Source organism: Pyxicephalus adspersus, chromosome 2 (assembly GCF_032062135.1).
Source record: "Pyxicephalus adspersus chromosome 2, UCB_Pads_2.0, whole genome shotgun sequence".
NCBI classification, from domain to species: Eukaryota; Metazoa; Chordata; class Amphibia; order Anura; family Pyxicephalidae; genus Pyxicephalus; species Pyxicephalus adspersus.
This window is the reverse complement of record NC_092859.1, coordinates 126,368,351-126,385,347: the sequence shown is the minus strand read 5'-3', so window position 1 is coordinate 126,385,347 and position 16,997 is coordinate 126,368,351.

Genomic DNA, 16,997 nt, shown 5'->3' with positions numbered 1-16,997 from the left:
CGCTGCAGCCAGCATCGAGGAGAGGGGAGGAGACGAGACGCACGCAGGATCGGGGTATCGGGTGTGTATGTTGTTTTAATTACTTTTTAAAACGGCATTTGCCGTATAAGATGCACCCCCTTTTTCCCCCCAGTTTTGGGGGAGAAAAAGTGCGTCTTATACGGCGAAAAATACGGTAACTGCTTTTTCACTTCAACATCTTACTTACCTGACTGCCATCTGTCTTTGAATATCTGAAACAGAAAAACACATAATATTTTTTTTTTAATATTTATACTGAAAAGTGGTGGCTACATGTATTTTCTTAAGGCTTAGCACATTTTCTGCAAGAACAGAATGTTTTATTTCCTAATTTCCACTGTTCTTGTAACTTTCTGTGCACTAAACTGACATCAAACAATGGTATCGGCTTTCCTAGCATTCTTCTCTGAACTTCAAAACAAAGTTCTACTTCTCTGCCATTGAAGTGAAGAGGAAGGATTTGTAGGCAAAGTTAAAAAGTTAAGGTCTTCTGACCTTTACTTATCTGCTTGCCTGCTTTGGCTTATTAATATTATTATTAATAATCATATTCGGGACTTATATAGCACCAAAATATTATAAAGTGCAAATAATAATACAAAGTGCAACTGATAAACAGATAGACTGTGACACAGGAGGAGGAGAGGGCCAGGCCCAGCAATTTACATGACCATTGACAGTGTACCTGCATGAGAGTTAATTTATTGTCCCTACAAAAGGCAAATATGTCTGGTGTATGTTTTCATCATCTTTTTGTATAAATTACATGTCACTAATCCAGATAGCTCTTATATAGGCCCTGTACATTCAAGACAACAAAAAGCTGTTGAAAGATATATAGTGCCGATTCAGATAATTTAAATACCCACAGCAGCTTCAAGTGTGTGCTTTGCCTAAATGCTAGGCTGTCCTAGTAAAGCAGAATTTGGTTTGCTACTTTCTGCCCCACACCCCTGTCCTACACGTCTACCTCTTCAGGTGCAGAAACCAGAAGTCCCAACCACAGTTTTGCATAGAAGGGTTGCTAAATAAACAGTAAGTCACAGAAAAACTTGCAGTGGGATAGTTATAACCTAAGCTACAGTCTTGGTAGCCCCCTTCATTTTGTTTTTTGTTTTTTAGAAAGTTTTCATTAGGGAGGGATTATTGGAATGTTAACATTTCAGTACAGATCTATTGGTGCCATTTTTTTTTAATAGACAGTGCAGATGGACTTATAGTTAGGTACTGCATGCAAAATTCCAATCTTGCCTATTTTTTTTTTAAATAGTCCTCTCTTGTGTAGGAGTTATAACTTGCTCAGACTGCCACTGTCACTTATTTACTACCCTACCTGTCTATTAAAACAGGTCAACACCATCCATAAGGGGCTACTTAAGGGTGGTCTGCATTCTTAATATAGCCTGTGTTTGCACTCCCTAACCCTCCACCATTCAGGAGTGTAATGTCTGATGAGCTCAATCCAAAGGATGCACCTCTGATGACATAAATGGAAGCCACATTAAAAAAAATGTACGTTCTAGGAGTTTAATGCAATAGTTTTGTATAAAAGAGGATAATAGAAGCATTTGGAAGAAATGTGACTACTTTGAGTGGAGTTGAGTTTTATTTACGATGCCATCATCTGTCAATTTAGACATGTGTAAAAAATAAAACCTAATCAGATGTTTCTTTCAAGAAAAAACACGTTGAAATAATTAAAAACTCACATATACAAATACAAGATATACAAGACATATACAAATTTTAAAATATATGCATACAATATATTTTATATAAAAATATATAATTTTAACTTGTTCCATAGTAACTGGGCAAGGCTCTTGCCTCTCCAAACAATTGTTCATTTATGCTATTACATTTAATGGCTTAAACAAAAGTTTGCAATGAACTTTATAGAAAAAGTTGACATTCCATACACTAGGTACCTGTCTGTATCTCTGGATTTAACCGACAATGAAGGTGACCTCTGCTGATGCTTTATTTGGGGTTCAGTTTGAATTTAGCAATAAAACTGAGTTTACTGCCATGTCTGTAAGAAACCCCTTACTTGATGCCTTGGTGACAATTTGGAAATATTTAGTTTTTTCTCTATGTGGTTACAGAACCAATAAATAAAAGAACAGGTTTTGTCTACAAAATTTCCCAAACCACAAGGTTAGCTGTCTTAAGTCAGTGATCGCCAACCTTTTCGGGCCGACCGACCACTAAATTTACCAGATCTGGACCGCTCATATCTCAACATCCATGCTTTGTTTTCATTTAGTCCTCTATCCACATTAAGTTTGGTGACCTTTCTCCCTGTTGTCCATGCTATCAAGCAGAGAGTAAGGCACCTGCTTTGTTTCTACCTTATGTAGACATTGATATTAGTTTCCACAATAGCAATATGACATCTATGATATCTAGACATCCCCACGCCATACCACATTGTCTGCAGGCCTCCCTTCACTGCCTGCAGTCCTACCCAATGTACATCTGCCATCGTCGCCATACTCTGTGTTTTTCTGTGCTTTGTATAGGCTTCCATGGTGAACCAGCCTGTTCAATGACTTTAGTTTATCAGTGTCTGACATTCTGTGTTTCCCATTCTTCACCGTGCTAGCCTATCCTTAGTAGGTTGTCTCATAACAATGTCCCCTGGCTGATATTAGGGCGGCAATCTACCATTTAATCTGCAAACTAAATGCCACCTGATGTTTTTTTTTTATGTATAAAAGACCTGCATGTGCTTGGCTTTGACCCTAGGCACTAAGCACCACCTCTTCGGCTAAATCCCACCCTTGGTTTGCTGGATCACCCAGGTTCACTGATAAAAGTATCTTCTCCAGGCTTGAAGGAAGGGCTTTAATATATCGGGCCCGTTGTGACTATTATTTGTTCCCTTAGCCTGTGATCATCTGCTCTCTTTATTCTTTAATTTATTAACACTTCCACCTCTTGAAATCCTTTCTCTGGTAATCTTACCCAAGGTAAATTCCTTTTTTATCCCCTTTCTCAAACCATAATCATCTTCCCAGTTTTGTCCCAGTCACACCCAGCTCATATAGTCAGTAACCAGCTCCTATGGAAACTCCACCCGTTTCACACTGCTTACCTTGTTCAACCCCCCCGTCCCAGATCAATTTATTTTCAATTTAGAGATGGCAAGCTCAACTTAATAACACCTGTCCAGCTAAAATATTGTCTGACTGGGCAGTAATGCATGCAAATTGTAGTCTTGTATTCGGGTTAAAGATAGACATACATTAGAAATCAGCATCACGAAACCCTAAAACAATTTTTTTGAGCAACATTTTCCAAGGCTTCTTTCTACTTAAATTTCTGGTTAATATTCTTGCCATTGCATTGTTATGATTTCATATCTTTTTAATCATTAATCACCACTAATTTCCAGTATTAAAATCTGTGCCCTGCAAAAGGTTGACAGTCTTTCCACTTCTAAATGAATTTGCTAATAACTTCCTGCTGGAGATTGGCAGTGAAGCATTGACAAACTGTTATCTGTGAAAGCCTGTCAGATACAGATTGCTTCTCAGATCAGGATTATATTTCTGCTGAGCTGTGCTTTACAGAGCAAGAATTTTCCTCCTTCCTTAAAGGTGATTTCTATTATCGGCCATGTGTTAGAAACTGCAAAAGCATTTGGCAAATGGAATCTGCTTTAATGTCATAATATATCGATCTGTAGAGTAAAAATAGGGGGACTGTTAAAGGACATTTAAAAAGTTCCATGGCCATTGGAAAAGCACTAGGCGTATATTAGTTCTCTCATTGTTCACTGTTATCCTGGACACCCAATCTTTATGCCTGGATCAGGATCTAGTTAAACTTTAAGGGGGACCCATTTTTTGTTCAATGAAAAAAAAAAAAACTGCACAACTTTGAAAAATATGCTTAATATAAAATGTAAATCTGGGTGATCCCCAGTCCAGTCCATATGACAGTGTTTCTCAACCAGGGTTCCTCCAGAGGTTGCTAGGGGTTCCTTGACCGATGAGCCATTTGCACCATTCAGGTCAGTTTAACCAATGATCTTTTTGGCTAACTGAGTGACATTCTTCTTGTTGGTCAGCAATAGGGGAGACATTTTTCCTACTGATCACCACACTAATGTACTGTGAGTTTTGGAAATAGTAATTATAGCAGGGGTTCCCTGAAGACCTTAAAGTTATTTCAAGGGTTCCCCATTAATATTATCATTATTAATAAACAGGATTTATATTGTGCCAATATAATACGCAGAGCTGTACATTAAATAGGGGCTGCAAATTACAGACTGATACAGACAGTGACACAGGAGGAGGAGAGGACCCTGCCCAGAAGAGCTTTCAATCTAGGAGATGTGAAAAAGCTCGAGAAAGAGGATAGAGGAAGACTGTGTGCTGACTGCAGAAATGAGTAAGGCTGCATGTCATTGATCTTAAAAGTAGAGTGGCAACTCATTGATTGACATTTCTGACTTCCTGTGCATATAGAAGGGGCAGGTCTGAGAGGAAAGTAAGTATATCAATAAAGCGTAGTTCTTTTTATTTTAGCAGAGGTTAAATCTTAAAAAAAAAAAATATATATATATATATATATATATATATATATTAGGCAGGGTGTTGTTATTAATAATATTTTTACACGGTATTTATATAGCATCATCATATTACGCAGCTCTGTACAAGGTCTATAGCTATGTCACTAGCTGTCCCTCAAAGGGGCTCACAATGTAATGTCCCTACCTCAGTCATATGTCTTTAATACAGTCTAAGGTCAATTTTTTATTTTTTATTTTTGTTTTGGGGGGGGGGGGGCGGCGGGCAAACCTAACTGCATGTTTTTGGAATGTGGGAGGAAACCGGAGTACCCGGAGGAAACCCACGCAAACATGGGTATGCATTGTTTTGCATTTTCCTCATTTTTCCTTCCTCCTTCTTCATCTTCTCCTTCTTTATCTTTCCTTTCACCCATTTCTAAAATTTCTTTCATCCTACTCTATCATTTAAAAGTATTCTTTACTGCTCTGTTTTGCTTGACTTCCTTCACTTCTACCATTTCATGTCTCCCTTTATTCCTTTTGTCCCATTGTTTCTGCTCTCTTATTGTTTCTCTTTGATTTCCTTGTTTCTCATCTTCCAATCCTTTCTCTTTCCCCTTATTATTATTAATAAACAAGATTTATATAGCGCCAACATATTATACAACACTGTACATTAAATAGGGGTTGCAAATGACACAGATACAGACATGGCACAGGAGAAGAAGACCCTGCCCCGAAGAGCTTACAATCTAGGAGGTGCATTCTGCATCCCTTTCTTTACCTCACTCCTATTTTTCTTTTTCTACTTTTATCCCCCTTCCTTTCTTGTTTTATGATTGCTTCAATTTTTTTCTGTTCTTTGTTTCTATGTCTCACATTTTTCTTACACCTTACACCTTACAATATTTCACACTTTTTTGAATGGGTGGGAACCAATCTAGCAGTGTGCTTGCTTATGCAGTGGCAGACCTATTATATAAAGGACATTTGTTTGGGAAATACTTCCCTCCCCCCTTTCAGTTTGTGCCAAAGTACAAATGCTTATTTATTGTTGACAGACAGATTCAGATATCACAGTCTAGTAGAACAGTTGGAGCATCATAAAAGAAGGCTCTTCTTTCTCACAAGCCTTTAATGTGAGTATTTCCCAGGTCTATATGACAGTGGGGGGAGGTTCCGGGAAAACATATGCATCTGCCCCTGGTACTATGTTCAATTCGAAGATTGGATTCATTACAGCAGACACTGCTTTGGAAGTAAATGACCGACATAGACTATTGTTAATATTATATAATCGTAATGTTGCTCATCTGCTGTTAGACCCTATACAGCCAAAAGTGTTATTTAGAAGCATATTGTAGGTTTAGAAATTGGTTATCTTTTGTAATATGTTAATTGTGGGACAGGGAAGTGGACTATGGTCTGAGACAAATACTGGCTCTTATAATCATCTACCTCTTACATAGCACACATTTTAATGAATTGAATTGTGTTCTGCTACATTCATTGTCAACCCTTGAAATTGCCAATGATAGCACTCGCCCTCCTTTCTCCAACAATATATATAAATCAAATGTCAGTCATAAAACTATGTACATCTGAACACTGACAATATACCAGCCCTAAAGCCCTCCTGTAGTGGGTGAAAAAGTAGCCTCTGTGTTGTAATTCATGAATCTAAATGAAATAGTTGAAATACTTTAGGTGATATTAGGCAGTTGTTTGCACAGGCATTTATTATTAGATAAGACATATTTTTATAAGCCAACTTTGATTTATTTTTGCTAAATTTACTATTTTGCATGTATTTGCAATTTACCAAAGGCCTCTATTATCCATTTTATTAAATTATTATTATTAAACAGGATTTATATAGCGCCAACATATTACGCAGTGCTGTACATTAAATCCATCTAATAGGTCTAGCTCCACAGACAGTACACAATGACAAAATTGCCAACAGGTATCGTTGGTTAAATATACATCAGGCTCTGACTTCATCCTTCTTTCCACAGTTGTGTTATTCTGCTGTTTCAGGTACAGAATAAAGGATAAGAGATCTGTTTAAATTTTCAATACCATTTTTAAAATAAATAAATAATTGCTGTGTTTTAGGGAAATCTTTATGGAGAGAAAGTGAAGATTGGTATTGCTAATCTCTCCTTCTGAAAGGTTGCCTGGTTGGTAGGTTATTCAAATTATTATTATTATTATTACTATTATTAATTATTAATAAACAGGATTTATATAGCGCCAACATATTACACAGCACTGTACATTAAATTCCATGCTTTGTAGGTGCTTGGAACAGGTGCAGAATGTAGGTCTGGTGTTCTGCCTTCGACTTTCTAATCTACATGCTTGTTCCAAGTCAGTAATAAAGACAAGTCATGCAACTAGTATTCTTTGGGGGTGAACAATATCTGTATCTATTTTAGGTTCCTTTAAAGGACTTTCTGAACAAAGTACAGTTATTTTTTTCCAGACAACTTGGGAAGACTTCCACATCCATTCTTACCTGATATAACTACCTTGGCCTCTTTGCTCCAGCGGCATAAATCTTTTCCGCTCTAGTCATATCTGCTCACTTGCTCCTCATAGATTTCTAAAGACCCATAAATGAATCACCTTCAGTATCAATTGACAGATGCTAAGAAAATATCTACTGCCTGGAAGAGAAGTAATGAAGAAGGCCATGGTGGTGAAGTAACAGGCAACACGGTGGCTTAGTGGTTAGCACTCTGGCCTTTGCAGCGCTAGGTCCCAGGTTCGAAACCCAGCTGTGTTGGTTTCCTCCCAAAAACATGCAGTTAGGTTAATTGGCTTCCCCCCCTAAATGGACCTTGGACTACCTGATGACATATGACTATGGTAGGGACATTAGATTATAAGTTCCTTTGAGGGACGACTAGTGACATGACTATGGACTTTGTACAGCGCTGTGTAATATGATAGCACTATATAAATACTGTGTAGTAGTAAGTGATAATGGTTTTATCACAAGAGCTACTTTTAAGAGCCATGTCGCATAGAAAGCAATTTATGGTAAAGCAGTCATTACTTTTAATTTGCAGAACTCCCCTACATACCATTGGTGTATCAAATAGCAACATAACACAACAACATTGTCATTGTAGAGAAATGTCAACTCTAATCATGAGTTTTTTCAGGAATTAATGAACAAACTTGGAAGTGGCTCTTGCTGCTATACCTCCCTGATCTATCACTGCTTCTCTTTCAAGTTGAGTGATGTCCATCTTCATTCAATTCTCTTCCTGTGAACCAAAATCATCAAAGCGTATACCTCACAGAAGAATGCTACATGCCAATCACTGCAGCTGTTAGTATCTGTCTACTACTTGAAGAAGAGGTAGGCAAACAGGAAAATAATTGTAAAACAGAGACATTTGGGGGAAGTGAAATGTGGGCTAGTTATCTCAAGCCTTATGACTATAACTACTGGTAATTTGACTACAAAAAGGTCGGAGGAGCTGGTAGCCTTGCCTGCACTGTATAGTGGGGCTGGTGTTCTTTTCTTAGTGGTAGCAGAACTGTGCATATCCCAAGTCTGGAATTGGATGCTATGGGTCTGATTTATTAAAGGTCTTCAAGCCTGGAGAAGATGGATCAGGGGACTTGTGTGATCCAGAAAAACCTGGAATGGTTCCAGAATTTAAAACATTCATCAACTCATAGCAAATGTTTTTTTGGGAAATCCATTCCAAGTTTGCTAAATTACCCAGATTTACCCAGTCTTGGAGGGCTTTAATAAATCAGGCCTTATGTATCTGTGTCATGAGGACAGAAGTTTTAATTTCTGAGCCTCCCTAGTAGTCGTCTTTTCTTGGTTTGCTACTGAGCTGTCATCAGTCACCTTGACATCTGATCAACCAGCAATTAGCTGCTAATTTACATATCCCTGTTCCCATGGCAGAGATTCAAAAAGAACAGATACATTTAGAGCTTTCACATAGAATTCATATCATCCTATATTATGTATTTAGGCAACAATTCTTTAAGTGACACATTCTCCAAAAATTTGTTCTCCAAAATAACGATAGATATGTTGCCATAAAAAAGACACAAATTGGGATTAACTAGTCACTTAGCTTGGATGAGAGTTGTATCGTCTTCATTATAAAACATTTATAGATTACTGGTGCTTATTGTTATACGCTGCAAATTAGTGTGCTTTTTTAGCATGTTCTTCAAGTGACCCGTATGATATAAATTGAAGTAAATGACATCATAGACTCATCATTGCTTGGTAATATGGCAATCAGGAAATTAACTATGTTTCTTCTAATCTATTCCAGACAGAGTAATTTAGTAATATGCCTGCACCACAAATGGTTGCCAGATGAGGTGCACGCACATTCACAGGGAAAGGGGAGGAGGGGGGGGAGACAAAAACACAATACCACATGACAGGGCAAATGACCTCATTTACTATGAAATAAATTGGCAACAGAAAGAGAAGCTGAATACAGTGGCTGACTAATGTCACACATCTGGCACGGTATATTCTATACAGTTCCTGTTTGCTGAGGCTAGTCAATGCCTCTTTCAAAACTGAAGCAGCAAGTGTAGTCACAGGAAAAGTATGTTGAATATAGTGAAAAGGTCTAAGAAAGTAAACTTAGTACAAGTGATTTATACTTTAACCATGTATACTTTCATATCTAATATCCCCTAATAAAATATGTTTTTGTAGTTTGTAATAATGTTATCTATACCACAAATGTTCCTTTGTGGTATTCACAACAGTGCAGCAGCCTTGTCTTGACATGTTTGGAATGAAATCTGCATTCCAGACTGGGAAATGGGACCATATGAATCCAGCCGGTCACATGCTGCCCCCTGCACAGCATTTTGAAGGGTTTGGACGAAACAGATATTTTCGGCATAATTTCATGTAAACTATTCATTTTAAAAACTATTTTTAAGCTCTTTTGGGTTATTTCTCACATATTTTTCCATAGTTTAAGAGATGTGTATTCAAACCTGGAAAACCTGGAAAGTATTTTGCAAAGTTTTCAAACTTGTAATTTACATTTTATGTAATCTAATATTTCAAGGAAAGAAAATTACAGATGTGTAATTACTGTTTTAAAATATTTTTCTGTCAACGTATTATCATTGTTACACATAATACATTTTTTTAGTAGAGTAAAACTAGGGTATATTTCCCATTATTATTGTGCAGTAGAATAAAGTAAAACTTTTCTTCTTTATAATAGTATAATAAGGCACAACCCAGTGAAAATGCTTTGTAATAAAAGTGATGGAAATTTATAAAAAGTTTCAGCTGTTTTTGCATATATTGTATGCCAATCTAAAGCTACCACACTCTTTCAGTAATTTCTGTTGGAAAGGATCTTTCACCATCCTTTCCAGTGACAAAAGTTTGAATGAATGCTGTACATACAGCACTGTTCTTCTTTATTGGAGAGGGCGGAGAACGACCGAGCGGCACCCCACTGTGCTCTCTCCTCTCCACTTGTATTACAATCGTTCGTCATTCATGGATCAGCCAGGACGGACAAGCGCTGTACATATGCCAGATTCTCTTCTGATACTAGCCCTGAAGTTATATCGGATGAGTATCTTTAGGTCCAGTGAAGAAGCATTGTTTTTTTTAAACTACCGAGCGCCCTTCGCATCTTTTGGATACTGTATAGTCTACAGATTTATTTCATCCCAAACTGGCTATCACTTTTTGTTATGAACATATATTACTTGCCTTATTTAATATATCAATGATGGTGTGCAAACCATCCATACGGATTATTTTTGTCAGTTTGGTCCAAACAGAACAATAAAAGATGTTTGCTGGTTGGTTTCTGCACTTTGCAGATTGTTTCGTTATAATAACAGAAGCCCATTACAAAATATTTACACACAGATGATCAGTATGAATGTTATGTATGTATAATTTATGAACTACATTGTAAAACAGGATAGTAGCTGGGCTTTGTTATAGATATCATGACTCATTGTGGTTTCCCAGCAATTCTTGAACAGCCTTTGGGAACAGATGAGCTGGCGTATTACCTTTGTCAAAATGTTTATTGTTTAAAAATATCATTTAGGGAATAAGATACAATCAGCATTGTGCTAAAAAAACTTTTATTTTGTAATACTAAAGTATAATCTGACTATATTTTGAACCCCCCCCCTCCCCCCACCACCATATCAAGATGAAATTATTCAATAAAAACTTTTTCATTTTCATTACATTTTTTAGAGTCAGTTTCACATTGGTTCTCAGTGTAAAAGAAGCCATAAGAAGTTCATAATTACCTGAATACTGGAAGCTGTGGTAGGCAGCCGCTATCTCACTTGCTGCATCTTCTAAAGCATGCTGTGCACATTTTATAATGTGCAGTAAATTATAGTAATTTGAGTACAGGAGAGGATCCTGTACAACTTTATCAGGTAGGAATGGAATTCAGTTTTAAGTGCAACTAACCTATAGCATGCAGTCAGAATTCATCCTGCGCTGGTCCATCTTCAGCAAAGGGACATTATTGCCTTTATTAATTGCACTATCACACTTTTTTTTTAATGCAACATAAGAACCTAAATTTGACATGGTATCAGCCTCTTGCGGTCCTTGTACTGCCAGGCAGGAGTGGGAAAGGAAGAAGCAGCTCAACTAGCCTTTAGATCATGTACTGACAACAAGCACCCTGATAGGAAGAGAAAACCTAAAATGAGAGAGAGAAGAACTCATCCATGTGCTCCAATAATAAGCCATGGCCATCAAATGGACCACAGAGTTGTAATATTGTTACATGGTATTGCATGAGATGTAGACTTCCTATTCTTATCCCACCACTCCTATTCTGCTGCCTCTCTTTGTAGTTCTCTCCATTGGCTTCCATTTTACCTTAGAATCAAATTAAGCTCCTGTTCTTTGCCTTCACATCTGTCCGCAGTTCTTGTCCCACTTAACTTTCTGACCTGATAAAAAAATACTCTCCCAGCCGTTCTCTCCTCCTCTAATGACCTACTAATGACTTCCTCACTCATAACCTCATCACACGCACAGATACAAGACTTCTCTAGAGCTGCCCCAACTCACTGGAATGGTCTTCCTTGTCCTTTTTGGCTTGCTCCCACTTTCTGCTAATTTAATAGAGCCCTCACTACTTCCTACACTCCATATCTCCCCTCCTATTGTGTGATACTTCCCCCACATCCTAGATTGTAAGCTCCTCGGGGCAGGGTCCTCTTCTCCTCCTGTGTCACTATCTGTGTCTGTCTTTAATTTGCAACCCCTATTTATTTATTGTACAGCGCTGCGTAATATGTTGGTGCTATATAAATCCTATTTATTAATAATATTAATAATAATGATGATGCCCTGCCATGTACCATGCACAATATTATCAGTCTTTCCATAATGAATGGAAACCTGGGTTTTGTGTTCTTGTGACTAGTCTGATGGCTATAGAGTAACAGACTGTCCATGCTGTGCTCTGTATTGTAGAATCACATGATTTGTTTTGTTGGTTGAGCTGTCTTTTTTCGTCTGTTGTAAAATGTTAAAGAAAGGTAAAACTTTTCCATAGGTGCTTTGATGTTTAATGTCAGCTTTGTGATTTACGGATAACTCACTGTTGGAATTTCTGACGCAGATGTTTTGCTTTTATCATGTACAGAAATGCAGTACGGTAATTTTCTGTGGGATATTACAAGGGTTTCATGTGTACATGCTGCGTGTCAGGGGGTTAACCAATTTTACCTTTCCAGAACAGTTAAAGCAAAATATCTTGGTGGGTGTAGCTGAGATCAGAATATGTAAGAGCAGATCACTGATGAGGCCATCTCTCTGCTCTTCAGTCAGTTAGCTCCATGTTGGATGAATAGCACTATGTAATGTCCTGGTGCCCAGTCATTAAATTAATAGCTGCCTGTGGCTGTAAAGCATTTTTTTTGTAAATTAGTGGTGGTCAGATAGTTCTAATTTGAGCTGGTTCCAACCTAAATGAGCTAGTCAAACTTTGGATTGGATCTTGAGCTCTGGGTTCTGGGATCATCATGACAGGCTGCTGCATTGGCACGTCATGATTGGCTGAGCCATATGGCCAATCCAGACAGCGGACATTGACAGCTGGATTAATGATAGAATTTTTTTATTACATACTTAGGTATGGTTTAGTGACTTTAATAAAGTGCACAATGCTCTGTGAAGCTCAACAAAGCACAAAGGATGACGGAGTACTGTGAAATGGAACTTTTGGGATTCTTGTAGGGTTTTCGGAATTGTTACACTTGGTAGAGCACTGAGGAATATGTCGGATGGATGAAGTCTGTATTGTGATAAACACGCCAGGGTAGTGACAGTGCAACTAATAGCTTTTACCTCCCTGATCAAATGTAGGGAAGATTATTTTTATTTGCATAGGATAAAATGTTATTCATACACACTACATCACATGACCTGATACATGCAATACCACCAGGTAAATACTATAGACACCCAAACAGTGTCTGCGGGCACATCATGTTCATACATATCTATAGGCCCCTACTGTCTCCTTTATTATTGTATTCAGAGTGGCACAAAGTGGCCGTTTTGTTAGTTACTTGAAAACTTTGATACCTTGCAACAAATGCCTCTACTCCTCTGATTTATGTACTCAGATAACCTCTCTTTCAGCACAGCTAGAGAATTTAGAATTGTGCTATGTCCGTAGAGTACATGGTACATCGAGTTCTGTTTTTTATTCCATAAATTAAATTCAATTGCCAGTTGGGTTGTTGATTTGCAGTTTTTTCATGGCTAAGCTGTCAACATCTCAGCTGGAATGGCTAAGCCAATAAATTATTATTGAGTTACACATCCATGCTATTTAAAACTTATAAAAAAATAAAAGTAAAGTCAGACTCTGATTTCCAAATTTGGTTGGCTTTCTTGATAGAGCTGACCAGATTTGATCTGATTCAGATTTTTTCTTTTCCGCTCACTTCCACCAGTGATCCCTAGCAGCCTGAGATAGCACTTCTACAGTCTTACACCAACGGCATGTCTTAGTGTTCAATGGACTACATGTTTGGATTCTCTGACTGTCTGCCCTAGTATGTCTGAAGCCAGTCTGTCTTTTGTACATTTATACAACATATACTAAATAATATGTGGCTCTTTGCTGATGTCAGGGGCCACAGTTGAGGTCCCCATACCTTAAAGGTTGACAACCGCTGGTGTATTACAATAGAGCCTTTCTTACAATTACAGCAACAGCCGAATGGCAGGGGATACCAGTGCTAGGTCAAAGACAGGTAAAGCACTATATAAAAATATACACAAAGCATATCTAAAAGCATATACAATAAATGTAATATATAGCAGCCCTCCAATCTTTGAATTTGGTGGCTGTTTTAATTTTTAGACTAAATATCATTTTAACAAGTACAGAAAATACTTGTTGATCTTGCATTGATCAGAAATACATTGCTCTTGCCACTTTCCATGAGCTGACTTGGAGCATGAAACAATCTTTTGCTTCCTGTATAAACCACTGATCCCATCCACAACCATGTAACGCTGAGGAACAAGGACATTTGTCATTTTTGACAGTTGAACATGCAACTGTCATTTTTTTTTCATAGGTTCCTATGTCTTTAGAAATGCAGACATTTTACAACCCTAAAATGTACAATTTTACATGTGTACACAATATTATAATATTATTCATACAAATACATCACACGGCTGTAAAATCTGATCTAAAAGTGAGTTTGGTATGCTGGCCTGAGGGTTGCTTATGGACTAGAAAGAGGACTTTTAGATTTGCCTAAACTTCCCATTAATGTTATGTCTGTTTCTACTACAGGTATTCACTTTTCTGAGAGCTTTTAATAAATGCCAGCAATGTTTCTGGAGGAAATACTCAGTGATCTTTAGTTCTGCACCAATGCATACGCACTCTACCCTGCCAGTAGCCAAAACCACATACCTGTTTTTCTTCTTGTGAGACAATGGGCCAAATTTATCAAGCAAAATCGGTTGGCCGGTCGCGCATCCATATTAGCGAGCTGAAATGCGAAGCGATCGCGCTAGTCATCAACTGGATGAGATCGCGGCCAAAGCCGTGCAGCATCGGCAGCTTTACACTGGCGAACACAGGTTTACTAATGGTATGTCTACAATTTTCTGTATTATAAATATGTAAGCAAATGAAGTTCCCAAATCACCAGTATGCTAAGAAGGTGCTGGATGTGAAACATAACCCCAAAGAAGGAAGTCTGTGCTCTTGTTATACATCTCATAGTTAAAAAAATAAAAACTGGCCATTACACATGTGAGCTTCTTGGTAATCCCATTCCAAAACCATGGGCATTATTATTGACCCCCACAGATATAATTCCCCTCATTTGGAAAAAATTTCCACAATATTTCAGTGTTTCAAAAGAATATTCACCAGATAAGGTATTGATGTCAGACAAAAGGACCTGACTCACAGATCCTGATTTATTAAGGCTGGAGAGCATACACTTTCGGCAGTAAAGCTGGGTGATCCAGCAAACCTGTTTTGGCTTTTCTAAAAATCATTTACTATTTGTTAGCAAATGTTTTCAATTCTGGACCAAATCCATTCCAGGTTTTGTGGATAACCCAGCTTCACTAATGAAAGTGTATCCTCTCCAGTCTTGGAGAGCTTTAATAAATCAGCCCAATGAGTCTAATCAACTAGGTAATATTTTTTAAAAAATGAAGAAAGTCCAGTTTTGCAAACACTTTGCTGAGCCTTGTACATCTTCCCCAGTGAATCTGGACCTGGATATAGACAAGTTATTGTATCCCAAACCAAGCAAAGCAAAACAGAATAGAAAGGTTTTGAGAAGTTGCTTTGATGTTGAAAGTCTTGTGATTTATGATATTTTGCTGGCTAGATTTTCTGACCCAGACGTTTTTCTTTTATCAATGCACAGAAAAATGTTAATTCTCTGTGTATCATTACATGTTTTTTTGTAATATTAGAAAATAATGCCAGATGCTCATTAACTGACTGGTATCCTAAAACCAGGAAATGTGGTTTTTAATGTTCTAATGACAGTAAATGTGATTACATCTAAAAGCCTTGGAAACTGAATTTAATATTCACAATACAGACAAATTATTAACCCTTCAGCTTCAGACAGCACATGTACTGAAACTTTAATCTTGAGCTATGGATTTTTACTATGGGCTAGATTTAGGAGCAGCCAACAATACTTTACCCTGGGATTTGCAGCCACGAGAATGTTAGACATATAGACAACCTGCTCCCATTATGGAATTTGTATAGTATATAATTAATTAAAGTTCTTAACATTTCAATTCCTCCTTCTATCTTGGAGCAATGGATGGAGGAGTGTTAGATAGCTGGAACAAAAATATAGAAGCTATTTACATACAATATTTAGACATATAGGAGTATATATTATATATATCTTTGTATCTGTCTGTCTTTGTATTATCTATACATATTTTATTCTAGGCCTCAGTAAGTTGTGATATATGTTTGTCTCACTCTAAAGCAAAGGACAAAACAGACCAATAACTGTGCAAAAGTAACCAAATTATAATACAAATGGTAGTTTAAAAACAATTCCACTTACATCAAAGGAAAGGAAATAGTTTATTAGTAACATGTGTATCTCTAATACCTACTTATATTACCTGGAACACTTCTCACATACATTGGAAGTTCATTTTAGCTATGTACACACGTGCAATCATTGTCGTTGGAAAGGATCTTTCACAATCCTTTCCAACGATTAACGACTGCACAATGCATGAACGAGTTCTGTACTTACAGCACCATTCTGCTCTATGCAGGGGAGAACGACGGAGCGGCACCCCGCTGTGCTCTCTCCTGTTCATTTTCATTAGGATCTTTTTTCGTCCATCGTCCCTGGATCCGCCAGGACAGTCGTTCGGACAATGGACGACAAGCGCTGTACACGCGTACGATTATCGTCCAATATCGGCCCTAAGTTGATTATCGGACGAGAACAATGGCACATGTGTACATAGCCTTACAGTACAGAGAATAGGTGGCGATGTAACAATAGCCATGGCAGCCCATGTATCTGCTATGGGGCCTGGAGGATGAGGGGCGGCTGGGGTTGAAGGAAGGCTATTTAGGCAAATTAAACATTGAGAATCTTAGTGCATGTGGACAAAATACAAACAAAGTATTAATACAAATTGCAGAGGTTGTAGACACTGTAGACACTGACCCCATACCCTTGTGACATTTCCAACCATAAATAGCTGATATTAGAAATAACGGGAGGTGACTATAAAATAGACAATGCTTATCCCAGATCTTCTTTGCAGGCTGTACAATATTAAGGATCTGATTAGGTTTTTCAGCAGTGAAGATCTATTGCCCCCAGTGCTTATAGTTCTCTCAGCCAGAACCAAACCTGAAATTACTGACTTTACTGTAAA